Here is a 15,729-nt window from a genome sequence, read left to right on the forward strand (position 1 = left end):
AGGAAAATGGGCGGAGCTTGATGACATAACGTTTTTTTAAGGCGCTTGCTGCTGCAGCTGTTGCATTGTCAGCACGGAGCCAAATGCCATAAATAATAGCTAATGGAATCACCAGTTACCGTGACAATTTAAAAGCAATAAATCCTATCATCTTGTAACTTCAGTTAGATGTTGGTGAACTTTGATACACCAGTTCAATCCAAAAACAAAGTTTTCTTTGCTTGTGCAGTATCCCACACAGACCTGTCTCCCACCTGCTGAACACTGCCACCTGCTGGATGGTTGGTGAATGCTGGCTGGAAGATGGAAAGTAGGAGAAGTTGTTGGTTTATCTTTCACGTAGCTTGTCTGCCACCTGCTGGAGCAGGTGGGATACATGATGGAAATTAGGATCATGTATGGTTGAAGTCATGTGAAGCTTGAACTGAACTTGTTTCAGTTTCTCTCATTTCCAAAGCTTGTTTTTGCTACAGTGCATCCACAAAGTATTCACAATGCTTTTTACACATTTTGTTATCTTACAGCCTTTCCCTCTCAAAATTCTGCTCACAACACCCCATAATGACAAAATAATTTTTTTTTTTTTTTTTTTTTTTTTTTTGCAAATTTATGAAAAATAAAAATATATGGCAATGATAAAATAATCTCGGCCATATGAGCATTGTGTTCTTTATAATTTGCAGTTGTGTAATTAATCATTACGATCATATTGTCTTACATACAATTTGTACATGTTCAAATCAAATCATCTTTTGTTCATGTTGTGCAAATTAAGGAATATTTGTAGATCACCCTCTGTGCATTTGCAGGTATTAATGAGACAAATTTAACTCCATAGGAAGTTTGCTTTGAGTTAGCGAAAGTTAGCATGCAAGCTAACGTCCGTAAAATATCTTGGAAATGACTCCAAAACTGTTATCAGGTTACAAAAACAGCTTTTTCAGTTTTATAAGTGTTTTCTCGCTATCATTACATAATATTTGAGAAACGTACGAGGTCTATTAGAAAAGTATCCGACCTTATTATTTTTTTCAAAAACCATATGGATTTGAATCACGTGTGATTACATCAGACATGCTTGAACCCTTGTGGGCATGCGAGAGTTTTTTCACGCCTGGCGGTTACGTCATTCGCCAGTGGGCAGTCTTTGAGTGAGGAGTCACCCACCCTCTCGTCGATTTTTTCATTGTTTAGGAATGGCTCAGAGACTGCTGCTTTGTTTGATAAAAATTTTTTCAAAACTGTAAGGCACAACTGAGTGGACACCATTCCATAAATTCAGCTGGTTTTCAGTAAACATTTTAACGGCTGATGAGAGATTTTGATCTGGTAGTGTCGCCGTAAGGACGGCCCACGGCACCTGACGGCGATCTGCGCTTCGAGGCGGCAGCGTCTTGCCGTTTCAAGTTGAAAACTTTCACATTTCAGGCTCTGTTGACCCAGGAAGTCGTCAGCGAACAGAGAACTTTCAGAAGAAGTCGGCATGAGGAGTTTATTCGGACATTCCATTGTTAACGGACATTTTGTAATGAAAGAACGTGAGGGCAGAGTTGCATGTCGGGCCGGACCCGACCGCGGGGGGTCGTGACAGGAAAAACACCTCCGTTGGAAACCTTAACGGGCAAGTTGGAACATGCCCAAGCTGTTAAACAATTTCTCAGTTACTCACTTGTTGAAAGCCATCAAAAGCCGCCTGAATTTTACAAATGGTTTTCAACACGGAGGTGTTTTTCCTGTTGCGGCGCACGTCTTTCATTAAAAAATGTCCTTAAACAGTGGAATGTCCGCATAAAGTCCTCATGCCGGCCTCTTCTGAGTCTTCTCTGTTCTCTCACGACATCCTGGGTGAATTAAGCCTTAAATTAGGATGTTTTCAGGTGGAAACAGGCCGACGACGGCGCCTGGAAGCGCTGCGCGAAGTCCCGGTCCGTGGGAAGTCCTTACACCGACAGAAACACCCCATAATCTCTCATCAGCCATTAAACTTTTCACCGAAAACCAGCTTAATTTCTCCAATAGTGTCCACTTGGATATTCCTCACAGGTCCAGAAAAAATTTTGATAAAGCAACGCGCGCCGTCTCAAGCAGCGTGTGAAACAAAGGAATTCAGCCGAGAGGGCGGGACCACATCTCACTCAAGGCCTGCCCACAGGGAAATGACGTCACCGACATGCGTGAAAAAACTCACGCATGCGCATGAGGGTTCAAGCATGATTGGTGTAATCGCACGTCATTCAAATCCATATAGTTAAAAACAAAATAAAAGTGTCTTTTTTTTTTTTCTAATAGACCTTGTATATAAACAAACTAAACGAAGCAGTTTTGAAGATACCAGCAAAAATTGCTCAAAAACAAAACAGATCAGATTGAAAAAAAGTGACTTTTTAACCTCTTAAAATACATCAAGGTTAACCATCTTTGAACTTGTCCTAGGTCTGTGTCCCAAGAATGTTCACTGTGAATTTCAAGAGTCTGGCAGTAACAGGACTGGAGTTGTGCTAAGCACAGACGGACAGATGGACAACAATGCCTTCACAGTACCCTATGGCCATATTTGATGGCATCAGGTAAAAATAAGAAATCACATGCACCTAAGTATTCACACCCTTTACTTAATACTTGAGGCTGTAATTGCTGCAAAGGCGCATCAAGTATTGAGTAAAGGGTGTGAAATATAAACCGTCGCCCCAGTCTGAGATCAAGAGTAGGGATTTTTTCTGCCGATACCGATATCCGATATTTGTATTGCTGCTGTGGCCGATATCCGATATTTGCCAATATGAAAATTAATAGAAAATTTCAGATTTTAATAGACACACTAGTAAAAAAAATTGTTTTTGTTTTTTATTGAATGTACACATTCGACTTTAAATTGTACAACAACATTACACTGCCTGTTAAACATGTAGGCAAGGATGTAATAGTAACATTAACAAAGCCCCTTTACCTATAATAATAATTGGTCAAAGTTAACATTCACCCTCATCTTGGGTATGAACTACATACCCAAGATAAGCTTTGTAGTTACATAACAATTACAAAGCTTATCTGACAGTCTGTAAACATATTTAATAGGATTTGGTACCAAGCTTTGAGTTTCAGTTCAAACTTAACTCATTGAAACAATAATAACTTAACTCACTGAAACAATAATAACTCATTAAAACAATAATTTGTTAAATGGCTGAAAATCAAAGGGGTTTTTTTTTTACAAAGAGAAGCATTTCTGCTTTTCACAATGAATGTGATTTCTTTTTTTCATCAACAACGAGTGATGCAGCTGAAAAGAGACGTTCACTATCGACGCTGGTAGGGGGAGCTGAAACGTACTTGCGCGCAACTTGAGCAAGTGCCGGGAAGCGAGAACAGTTGTTCTTCCAAAAGAGGAGAGGATCTTCTGATCTGGATATGCATGGTTCAGTCAGATATTGGTGTACCTATTAAAACAGAAGCAATATGCTAATTAAATCTACTCCTTTTTGTTTACACATTAAAAGGATTGCAAACTTCTACATTGGTAGTTATTTGTTTAATTTTAAATCACTGTCTTTAGTGGTCTGGAGAGATTAAATTGACTCAACACAAGAGGGCGCTACGTACTTATATTAATGAAATTGCATCGCTAAATATAAAATTATATTAAAGACTCACCTGACCAACTGCTGCACTTGTTTGGAGTGTGTGCTGCTCTGAGCTCTGCCTTTCCTCCAAGATCTCATCATACTTGTCCATCAGTGAATGTCGTCTTTCATTACTCAGTCTGCGCCTCTTTTCCCCTGGCTCCTCCTCTTCTCCAGGTGATTTATTTTTTCATTCTTGTTTGTCATCCTGTGAATCTCTTGCTGCAGTTCGGTAATGGCAGTTACCCTCAGTGTAGTGTCAAAATAACAGTCTTTGTACCTTGGGTCCAAAATAGTTGCCAGATAGTAAAGCAGTTCAGAAAAACTTTACGTGAAGCGTTTATCGATAGTTTTGAATAAAGTAGCCTTTGCAGTGCCGACTCCTGCATCTGTGTCCACTGTCTTACTCAGTAAACGTTTCAGTGCCACAACGGCGGGTATCACGTCAGCAGTAGAAGCTGAATGTGAGCTTATTTCTCACGTCAGTTGTTCAAATGGGCTCAGCAGTGCGGCCATGTTTTCAATAAGACTCCACTGACTCATAGTGAATGACACGGGAAGCTCATGATCAGTCCCATACACTCCGAGCACACGTTTCTGTTCCAGTAAACTTTTCATCATGTACAGCGTACTATTCCAACGAGTTGTGACATCTTGTTGGAGGGTCTTGTTGGGCAAGCCCAGGTCTGTTTGGATGCCACGCAGTCATGATGTAGCGAGCTGTGAATGCTTGAAATGTCCCACTAATCGTCTTCCAATTGCTACACGGTCAGAGACGCTACGCTGGCTAATTAGACCATCGTGTACTGCTAGCTGTATTTTGTGAGCCATGCAACCAAGGCTTTTAACACCACATTCGTCAAGTCCCTTCTGCATATTGGCGGCATTGTCACGAAGGACTATGTGCACTTTCTGCTTTGAAATGTTCCAATGAGTCAACATGTTATTAAACGTGGCAGCAATGGCAGCGCCTGTGTGTGAGCCTGTGAATTTCTGAGCATGCAACATGGCTCGTTGTCACTTAAAATCATCATCGATCCACTGAGCAGTGAGACTTAGCATACTTATTTGGTTGACGGTGGAGCTCCAGATGTCCGTAGTAAAGCTGATATCCAACAGCGCGTGAATGCGTGTAGCAACAACTTTGTACAGCTCCGGCAGTTCAGTGTCCGAAAAATAATGGCGATTTGGAATGCTGTACCGGGGCTCAACCTGTTCTATAAGCCGACGAAATCCCACGTTCTCTACTATAGAGAATGGTTGGTCATCCAGCGCAATCATTTCAGTTATCCTCCTTGTTACGGATATGGCTTTAGCTGAATCTTAGCTGAATTTTTTTGTTTTCTCCAGCCTGTATGGAATGGTCCCCTGTTTAGCTGTAGCGGTGGGCTTGCTGCTACTATTAGCTTGTTGCTTGTATTCATTGTACACCGTTGAATGATTGTTTTTCAAATGCGTCATCAAATTTGTGTTATTGAAAGACCTGGTGCTCGCTCCACCTCGCAAGACTTCACATTTGCAGAAATTGCATATTGCTTTGCGGTTGTCGTCTTCGGAGACAGTAAAATAAGTCCAGATCACAGACGTTGGCTCTACCATTGACCTGCTGTTTCACTTCTGAGCGTCGACTGCTCATGTGCGAAATCCGGCGTTTCTTCAGTTGCATTCAAGGACTGTTTGGAATCACAGAACATTGAATCACACGCTGCCACAAACAAGACAAAACATCGGCGAGCATTTTTACTCATTGGACTGATAGCAATATTTTTTAAAATAACATATATCGGCCGATAATATCGGTGGCACCGATATATCGTCCATCCCTAATCAAGAGCACTCTGGAGCAGGTTTTCATCCAGGATGTCTCTGCATTCATCCTTCCCTCAATCCTGACTAGTCTCCCAGTTCCTGCCGCTGGAAAACATCCCCACAGCAGGATGCTGCCACCACCATTCTTCACTGTAGGGATGGTGCTTTTACTAAGGAGTGGCTTCTGTTTGGCCACTCTACCATACAGGCCTGATTGGTGGATTGCTGCAGAGATGGTTGTCCTTCTGGAAGGTTCTCCTCTGTCCACAGAGGAATGCTGGAGCTCTGACAGAGTGATCATCGGGTTCTTGGCCACCTCCCTGACTGAGGCCCTTCTCCCCGATCACTCAGTTTAGATGGGCAGCCAGCTCTAGGAAGAGTCCTGGTGAATCCAGCTTTTCCATTTATGGATGATGGAGGCCACTCATTGGGACCTTCAAAGCAGCAGAAATGTTTCTGTGCCCTTCTCTAGACTCATGACTCAAGACAATCCTGTCTCAGAGGTCTACAGACAATTCCTTGGACTTCTTGCTTGGTTTGTGCTCTGACATGCACGGTCAACTGTGGGACCTTATATGTAGACAGGTGTGTGTCTTTCCAAATCATGTCCAATCAACTGAATTTACCCCAGTTGGACTCCAAATAAACTGTAGAAACATCTCAAGGATGATCAGTGGAAACAGGAGGCACCTGAGCTCAATTCTGAGCTTCATGGCAAAGCCCAGTGAATACTTATGTACATGTGATTTCTTAGGTTTTTTATTATTATTATTATTATTAAATATATATATATATATATATATATATATATATATATATATATATATATATCACATTGTCATTATGGGGTATTGTATGTAGAATCTGGAGGGGAAAAGAAATCTTTCATCAAATTTGGAATAAGGCTGTACCATAACAAAATGTGGAAAAAGTGAAGCGCTGTGAATACTGTCCGAATGCACTGTATTTATGTTTAAATGTGCGCAAAGCACACAAAAATATTAATACTATATTTGTCGTGTTTCAGCCAGACGTGTGAACACAGCCTTAGATTTATGCAAATAGACTTAGAGACACATCCTGAATAATTTCTCTGCCCTCAGGGTGAACACAAGTTGTTGTTGTTTTAAGATTAATTTGCTGAATTTGTTAATAAATATATCGCAAACAATAAATAGCAGAAATTCGGTTTGTCTAACAGCAGAAAAGCTCTTTTTGAGAGGACTTTAGAAAGTGTTGTTAATTTTATCCCAGCTGGAATACTAATTACATATTAATACAAACAACTTTATTTACCAGTGCTGCTGATTTAATTTTATTAAACTAAAGATGTGTGGGGAAAAACAATTAATTTACAACCACACAAAGCATACATTACTCCAAAAGTATATGCAGATAAAAGAAAAAAGAAAGTAAATATGTAATAACAACCAGAAATTCAAACTATTTCACTGTCAGCTGAACGTCACATCAAGCTGAACTGTTGAAATAAATGTTTTCATAATAGTCCAACTTATTTCACTTGCACATTAAAAAAGTGATCGGTTTTAATTCTCATTCATTTCTGTCATTTCTAATTACTGAGAGTTATCCATCTAAACTATAGCTATACTGCCGTCGCGTGTCAGAAAAATGACATTACATGCTCTATGACGTTACCTATGTTGTAATACTTTTGCGCCACTGGGTGGCGGCAGATATCCAAGATGTGTTTAATGTCAGGTATATTTCAATTCTGCTCACATTTCTTCACAGGTTCTCACTGTGGTATTTTTGTCAGTGTTTTTGCACTTACTTAAAATCTGAGTCCCTCATTCTTTCACTTCATGAGAAATTTAGTGGCATAAAAATGTGCATGCATTCAGGCCTTTTCACCAATTTAGTGGAATGTTTTAGTTCATAAACACACACACACACACACATATATATATATATAGAGAGAGAGAGAGAGAGAGAGAGAGAGAGAGAGAGAGAGAGATGACAAATATAGATGCATTATTTGAGAAGCTCACTGACTCTGTCTGGGGTTCAACTGGATCCTTCCTGTGAAAAATCTGTTTTTCCTGCTGCAAACTCTCATTTTGATTTTTTTTTTTTCTTTCTTTTTCAGACCTGCATTAGCAGGAAGGTTGTGTCAGGTGACCACTATACGATCTTCAAATGCATTTTGGATATTCAGTAAAACTCTTTGTGTGTCACAGAGTTGTCAAAGAATATTTGTTTTTATTCATTTGTATTTTTGAGTTTTGCTGATTTTGGTAGTGGTGATGTCACTGAATTGGGACTGAAACAAAGTTGGTCTGGCTGGTGTTCTGGGTGAGGAGAGCGACCTTGTGGATTTTTGCTGTCTGTGTGGGTTGTATGTGAGTTTAGTCAGACTCCTCCAGATCTCCGCCTGCACAGATTCATATCTGCATTCCACAAAAACGCTCTGTACGCCTCACAGGACAATGGATCCACTGTCTGACCTTAGTCCTGAGATCATGGTGCTCTCACTCTAAGGTGAGGACTGATCACAGCCCCAGGGGGTTTGTTTGTCATGAGACACTTGCAGGTGGAGCAGCCAGCGTGAGATATTCTGCCTCCGCTTTACAGATTACGGTCACGTCATAAAGGCTTTGCTGTAATTACAACTGATGTTGTATAACAAGCCAACAATAATAATATTAAAGCTATAGGGCCTTTTAAATTTCACAGAACTGAGAAAATTTAGTTTCTGCTGAAATTCAAGCATTATAATGTAGGTTTAGTTTTGTAACATGATGCAAAATTACAGCTCATTTTAATGAAGAGGACATATTTATCTGGGGGGAAATTCCATAGTAAATATTGTCTTTTCCTTCATCGCCATCATGCAGACTAACTACAGGAGGAAGCGTGTGTTCACATTCGTAAAGTTTTAAGATTACCTGTGACCATCTTACGTTAACAACCATAAGGGCCCCTTCACACATAGTGCGAAGTTTGGACGAAGTGCACACTCAGTGCGCATGACGCAGGAAACGTGTGCAAACCGTGTAATGTCGACCCTGCCTCCAACGCCTCATGCACCTGTTGCTACAACTATTTGCACACACAAGCGCCTGAAAGACAAAGTGTGCGCTGTGCAAACCCATCACACCCTCTTGCAACAGGTGCCGGCCAAATTCCAGGTGACACGCATGAACATCTAACACCGCTCGCATGGCACTTAGAAAATGTGTGGCCAGTTGCACTCTTGGCACGACAACAGCCTGCAGACAATCATTGTCGTACTCCTGTGAAATATGTCTAAGTTCCCCACAAGTGTGACTTTGATTGATTGATTGATTGAATAAACTTTATTGTCCCCAAAGGCAATTTGTCTTGGGCAAAGTACTACAGAGTTGCATTAAAAGACATTGACAAAGACAAACACAAATAACACAAACACAAACACGTGGCTTCCGACAGAAGCAGCTGTGGTGATCTGTCGTTCTGGACATTCCAGCTACACAACACCTACTGTGTTTGGACAGTCATGGACTAACAACTGTCCACTGTGAGGCACGTGTGTCTGATTGCTATATTTATGTGGACATAAATAAAAACTTATATCGCCGTGGTGGCGACAAGCTGTAGCAAGCGAGCGTGCACACTGAGGGGATATTGACAGCCCCCCAGGTTGAAACGGGCCATCAGATCAGAACACGCAAGCTCTGTTCCACATCACGCGGTGTCTGTGCTGTGGCATGCCGTCCACAAGACATGCGTGTCGGGCAGAACATGCGCATGGCTGAATGGACGCACCTGACCAGTAGATGTGGACATGATCAGAGCCCACTGCTTCTCATTCATGTCATTTCATAACTGTGTCTGTGACCATGGGTCATCAGCAGAGGAACAGGAGGATCATATTTGTATTGCTCGTTTGATAAATGTCGTGTTTTTATATGGTGTGGGATTTTAATTCTTTCTGTAATACTTCCATGTCCTTCCTGATATGAGGCAGCTTCTTGCAGCTTTCAAAGGACAGCTCTGTAGCTCAGTGGTAAAGTCTCTGACTGGGAATTGGAGCTTTTGAAAGGCATGAGTTCATGTCCTGGGTGGTGTGTTTTTTTTTTTCTTTTTTAATTATTCCACATAAGTGGCACAATGTGGTTCCACACGTACCAGCTGTTTTTTATTTCTTGCACATAAGCGGTGCCATGTGGTGCACCTGGCACTGTTCCTGCTCAACGGACACCGGTGTGTGCATAAACTCTTGCACCGGATTCGTGCACACCTGCTCATCAGCGCGATGTTTCGTGCGTTACTTTTAAAATTCTTCTTCTTACTTATAAGGTTTTGAATAATCGGGTCCCATCTTATCTTAGGGACCTCATAGTACCATATCACCCCAATAGAGCGCTTCGCTCTCAGACTGCAGGGTTACTTGTAGTTCCTAGGGTTTGTAAGAGTAGAATGGGAGGCAGAGCCTTCAGCTTTCAGGCTTCTCTCCTGTGGAACCAGCTCCCAATTCAGATCAGGGAGACAGACACCCTCTCTACTTTTAAGATTAGGCTTAAAACTTTCCTTTTTGCTAAAGCTTATAGTTAGGGCTGGATCAGGTGACCCTGAACCATCCCTTAGTTATGCTGCTATAGACTTAGACTGCTGGGGGGTTCCCATGATGCACTGAGTGTTTCTTTCTAATTTTGCTCTGTATGCACCACTCTGCATTTAATCATTAGTGATTGATCTCTGCTCCCCTCCACAGCATGTCTTTTTCCTGGTTCTCTCCCTCAGCCCCAACCAGTCCCAGCAGAGGACTGCCCCTCCCTGAGCCTGGTTCTGCTGGAGGTTTCTTCCTGTTAAAAGGGAGTTTTTCCTTCCCACTGTTGCCAAGTGCTTGCTCACAGGGGGTCGTTTTGACCGTTGGGGTTTTTCCATAATTATTGTATGGCCTTGCCTTACAATATAAAGCGCCTTGGGGCAGCTGTTTGTTGTGATTTGGTGCTATATAAATAAAATTGATTTGATTTGATTTACTTTTGTGCTGTTTTGCTGTTTTCGTTCAAATGCCGTCCAAACTTCGCACTATGTGTGAAGGAGCCATTAGGTTTCCTGTAAATCACTTCTAAATCTACCAAATGTTGGTCATAGCATCTGATCCCTTGAATTCCCCCCGCCTTCCCCACCACACCCCCTCAGGGGTCAAAATTTTAAATTTTTTCCAGACAGCAGGAATTTTGATCATTTGTATATGTCACAGAAATGAACAAGCAAAGTTCTTCAGCATCTCACCATGTCATTTAGGTCCTTCAGACTTTTTATTCAGTAAATGCTTCTGGAGAGCATAAGCATGGCTAAAACAAACCCTCATCTTATGGGGAGCTTTGCCCCCCAGACTCCCTAACTATGCCCCTCTAACCTTGTGCCATTTTAAGCATTTTTTTTTAAATGTAGATGTAAATTCATATTCAAACTTTTCAGCTTGTTGACAGTAGGGCTGCACAATATGGCCAAATTACAGGAAGCTGTATTTTATATTTTTAATTAAACTTATACCAAGTATTAGTTTGAGTTTAAGGAAGATAATTTCAGATTTATTTTATTTATTTATTTATTTATTTATTTATTGTATTTGAAGTGGCATCAACAAATTAAAATGAGTGAAATACCAAGTGTTCAATGCTTTTGAGGACAATTGAGAAACACTGGCAGATGCTAAGGAATAAAATTATAGTGTTTCGCTGTCCTCCCACAGACACTGTCCTTGCTTCAAGGCCGTAATCCCAACAGAGACGTGCAAAACTACATGGTGCAAAAGATATATGCATGCATATGACGTGATGCAGAACAAACGATAATATACGTTGGGACAACATAATATAAATATATAAGTTGTGCTGGTGATAATACGATGATATTATGATTATATTGTGATGATATACTGTCAGGCGCATAATTACTCTAACAAGGGCAAATACGAGCCAGGTAGCGTCGACGTAAATCTACGATACCGGCCTAGCAACACCTCGGTAAAGTGATAATAATATGTAATACGAGCGAAGTGCCGCACAAGCGGTGCAAGCTTGCTCATGGTACAGGGAATCCCAAACAGGGAGTCCCAAATTTTGAGTCCACAGTTGCTCCCAGTGTGTAGTGAGCACCTTGTATGGCAGCAGACTTACATTGGGATGAATGTGAGGGATTATTTGTAAAGTACTTTGAGCATCTGATACAGATGGAAAAGCACTATATAAATGCAGTCCATTTACCATTTACAGTGAAACAGGAAATGTCAAGTCGACACTGAAACAGGAAATGTCAAGTCGACACTGAAATAGGAAATGCTAAATGTTGAGTTGACATTGAATCCGGGAACGCTAAAGTGAGAGGCAGCGTGCACCTTGACAGCACATGAGGTCAATCATTGTCTATTTAGTGTGTAAATTGCATGAAGTTTTTTTAGCCATGTTAATGCTCCCCAGAAGCATTTATTGAAAATAAAGTCTGAAGGACCTAAATGACATGATGAAATGCTGAAGAGCTTCGCTCGTTCATGTCAGCGAAATATGCATATTAATAATAAATTAGTTATATTTCATATATATACAAGGTCTATTAGAAAAGTATCCGACCTTATTATTTTTTTCAAAAACCATATGGATTTGAATCACGTGTGATTGCGTCAGACAAGCTTGAACCCTCGTGCGCATGCGTGAGTTTTTCCACGCCTGTCGGTTGCGTCATTCGCCTGTGAGCAGGCTTTGAGTGAGGAGTGGTCCAGCCCCCTCGTCATTGTTTCATTGCCAGGAAATGGCGGAATGATTTGGACTTTTTTTCCATCAGAATTTTTTCAGAAACTGTTAGAGACTGGCAGCTGGAAACCATTAGAAAAATTTATCTGGCTTTCGGTGAAAATGTTATGGGCTTGGTAGAGAATAAGGAGTGTTACTGTCGCTTTAAGGACGGCCCCCAGCGACCATCGTGTGCCATTTCTCTGGTTATCACAAGAGCTGGACATCAACCATTTTCCGGCAGATTTCACTTTTAACAAGAGATTTTGTCATGGAAAGCCGAGTGGAGGCTTCGCACGTCACGATGGATTCGCTACTGGAGCGAGACAAAGCCACCTCCATTTTGGTCTCACAGGACGGCTTTGAGATGGCGTTCAGACAGCTGTCGGTGGTTTTCCATCGAGTGATTATCCGAGAAATTGTGGATGTGCCTGGACATGCCAGAATATGTCCCGTGAGGCTTCATCACGGTGTTGCTTTGCGCCATGCGGCACCGCCGCGATGCGCGGAATTCCTCCGCAAGTCTGTCTCAATGTGCCGAAAAAGTGCTGATGTCCACGTCTTCTGCAATTCCTGTGCTAGTCAGACGACGTCCCGGATCAACACAGCGTCCAGTTTGGAAATGAACGGCACATTCCACTGTTACAGGAGTTTCTGTCATGGAAAGAGGAGCAGGAGGAATTCCGCGCATCACGACAGAGCTGCATGGCGCAAAGCAACGCCGTAATGAAGCCTCACAGAACATGTTGTGGCATGTCCAGCTCATGCACAATTTCTCGGATAGTCACACGACTGAAAAGCCGTCTGAAAGCCATCTGAAAACCGTCCTGTGAGACCAACACGGAGGTGGTTTTGTGCCACGCCATGAGCGGCACGGTGGCGCATCCCTCCGCTCCTCTTTCCATGAAAAAACTCCTGTAACAGTGGAATGTGCCGAAAAAGTGCTGATGTCCATGCCTTCTGCCTTTTTGTGGAAGTCAGACGACGTCCACGATCAACAAAGCCTTCACGTTGGAAATGATCTGGTTGATTCAGCAGGGTTTGAGCCTGTCAATCGGCGCTCAGAGCGCAGCGCACTCTCAGAAGCTGTGGGCGGTCTTTAAACCGGCTGGAGCACTCCTTAATCTGTGTAATCCCCATAAAATCGTCCCTGAAAGCCATCTGAATTTTCAGAATGGTGTCCTCTCACAGTTTCTGGAAAAATTTGATGCAGCAAAGCTCCAAATCATTCAGACATTTATTCGCAATAAAAATCCGACGAGAGGGGAGGACCACTGCTCACACAAAGCCTGCTCACAGGCGAATGACGCAACCGACAGGCATGAAAAAACTCACGCATGCGCACAAAGGTTCAAGCTTGGCTGATGCAATTACACGTGATTCAAATCCATATGGTTTTTGAAAAACATAAAAAGGTCCGATACTTTTCTAACAGACCTCGTATATATGAAATGAATGTATTTTGAATGAAGGGTGGACCTGGAATAATGTAAAGGCTTTATTTAAAATTCTCAGATAAACCTTTTTTGAGCTTCAGCAGAGGTATGCACTCTTAGTACTCATATACTTTATTATCACTGTTATATTGTTATATTTTCTAGGAGTGAAACCCTTCGATTATAAAAATAACATGTTCAACTGTTTATTGCTGTTTTAGCACAGCTCAGTTGACTCAGTTGGGTTAACTTTCAGTGTTAACCAAAAACATTAGTGCTGATCTGCATATATATATATATATATATATATATATATATATATATATATATATATATATATATATATATATATATATTTTATTTTTTATTTTTTTATTTTAAGTCCCAAACCAGATTACAGTCCTTCATCCTGTCCAAAGGTGCACAGGTTCTCATCCTCCACCCACCCGCCAGCTTTTGTTGCAGTTATTTAATTCCTTTTGTTGTGTTGTCTTCTAAATAAATAAAGAAACAAACATATGCAGGTGAAAACATAAACTTGCAGAGGAGGTAATAAGAACTAAATGATTACTTTACATCTGGTTTATTTTTAGATACAGTACATAAATCAGGCGAAGATGCAGCAACATTTTCTACAAGTCACTGAACATCTGAGAAAAATTCATCATGAAGAAATGGAAAGAATATGAAATTCTACAAAGTTATTACAGTTGGGTAAGATTTACTTAGAGATTAAAGAGCAGAACTGTAAAAATGTCTTTTATTAAATTCTCCCCCCCAGCCCCCCAAACACACACACAAATTTGCTGAGAATTTCCCAAACTTTTGCCCCCCCAACCTCCAGCATCTGAAGCTATATCCAAACCTGAAAAGTATCAATTTTGGACCAGATTTGACCATATCGCAGTGATGTGTATGACTTTTGTTAAATTCTGAAACATTTTGTGAAGTTGACTCCAAAAGATCAAAATCTCTGATGCATCATGATGCTGGAGGGAGAAAAACTATCATACTGGTCATTATAGCAGAATTCTTGTCATCTGCAGCAGTAGCTGTTCAAACATCAACATTTGTCTGTGTTAAGGAGATGGACATTAATGTGTTTAACTGAAAGAAGTAATGTTCAGTGTAAAGACAGGTCAAAAAAAAAAAAGACAAGCTCTGCTTCTCATGGTTGCTTAAAAAGTCATCTTTTTATCACTACAGCTTCATTTCTTTCTCCAACAGCACACAATTTAAATGGATACACATCATGCACATGCCACTGACATGCCATGCACATGCCACACATACAGCATCTATCTGAAAGGCTGGAAACCACCAGGTTGTTCAGAAACTTCAACTCTATGATCAAATTGAAAAAAAAAATAGAGACAATATTAATAAAACTCTGGTCAGGAAGCAGCAGATGGTGCCGAGGTTTTACACATTATGTTAAACACCACTGAGCGCCGTGCACACACAGCAGTCACACGCAGTGCACACAGCAGCAGTCACCAGTATCGGCGGCGAGTGCCAGCAAGTACAGCACTCCAAGGGTTGCCACCAACACACCATGCACATGCCTTCTGTGTGAGAAGGGCATCAGTGATTTTTTTTTTCCAAGTCAAATGAGGAATCAAACCAAGGACCCTTCAGTCACAAGCCCACCACTCTTCCCTCTATATCACCCCCAAAATGATTCCAGTTTCCCTGATTAAAACCAGGTCTCTCTGCTCTCAAACAAGTCCTCGTTCGTCATCTTTCCCAATAGTTAAAGCTAAAACACCATCTGGTTTGTTGTGGTCGCTGCGATGAGCGGAACAAGTTGAAATATTTGACTTCTGACAGCACTACCACCACGGCCTGCGGTGGCCACCTTGGCCTGCAGATGCCGCCACGGCCTGCAGATGCCGTTGTGGCCTGCAGATGCCGCCACTGCCTGCAGATGCCGTCATGGCCTGCAGATGCCATGCTCACAGCCAGTGGTGGTGGAATCTTGCATCATCCTCTCATTGAAAACAGTGGAGTGACCTTTTTGCCCTCTGCTGCTTGTAATGGTCAGAAGTGGGATGTGGCCCACAAAAGGCTTTTTTGTACATAAGTACATAACTTTTATGTTCTCATATACAGAAGGAAATT

At 41.5% G+C, this 15,729-nt stretch overlaps 1 protein-coding gene across 1 annotated transcript in view; it reads left to right on the top strand.

The window, feature by feature from the left end:
- The first annotated feature begins 7,367 nt into the window (after window positions 1–7,367).
- Window positions 7,368–15,729, top strand: part of ncam1b (neural cell adhesion molecule 1b) — a 396,526-nt gene continuing 388,164 nt past the window's right edge. The window contains exon 1 of the mRNA XM_034169136.1: window positions 7,368–7,407. The gene's annotated coding sequence lies outside the window, so the exon portion shown is untranslated. The remainder of the gene's footprint in view (window positions 7,408–15,729) is intronic.

Source organism: Thalassophryne amazonica, chromosome 4, assembly GCF_902500255.1.
Source record: "Thalassophryne amazonica chromosome 4, fThaAma1.1, whole genome shotgun sequence".
In the NCBI taxonomy this organism is placed as follows: Eukaryota; Metazoa; Chordata; class Actinopteri; order Batrachoidiformes; family Batrachoididae; genus Thalassophryne; species Thalassophryne amazonica.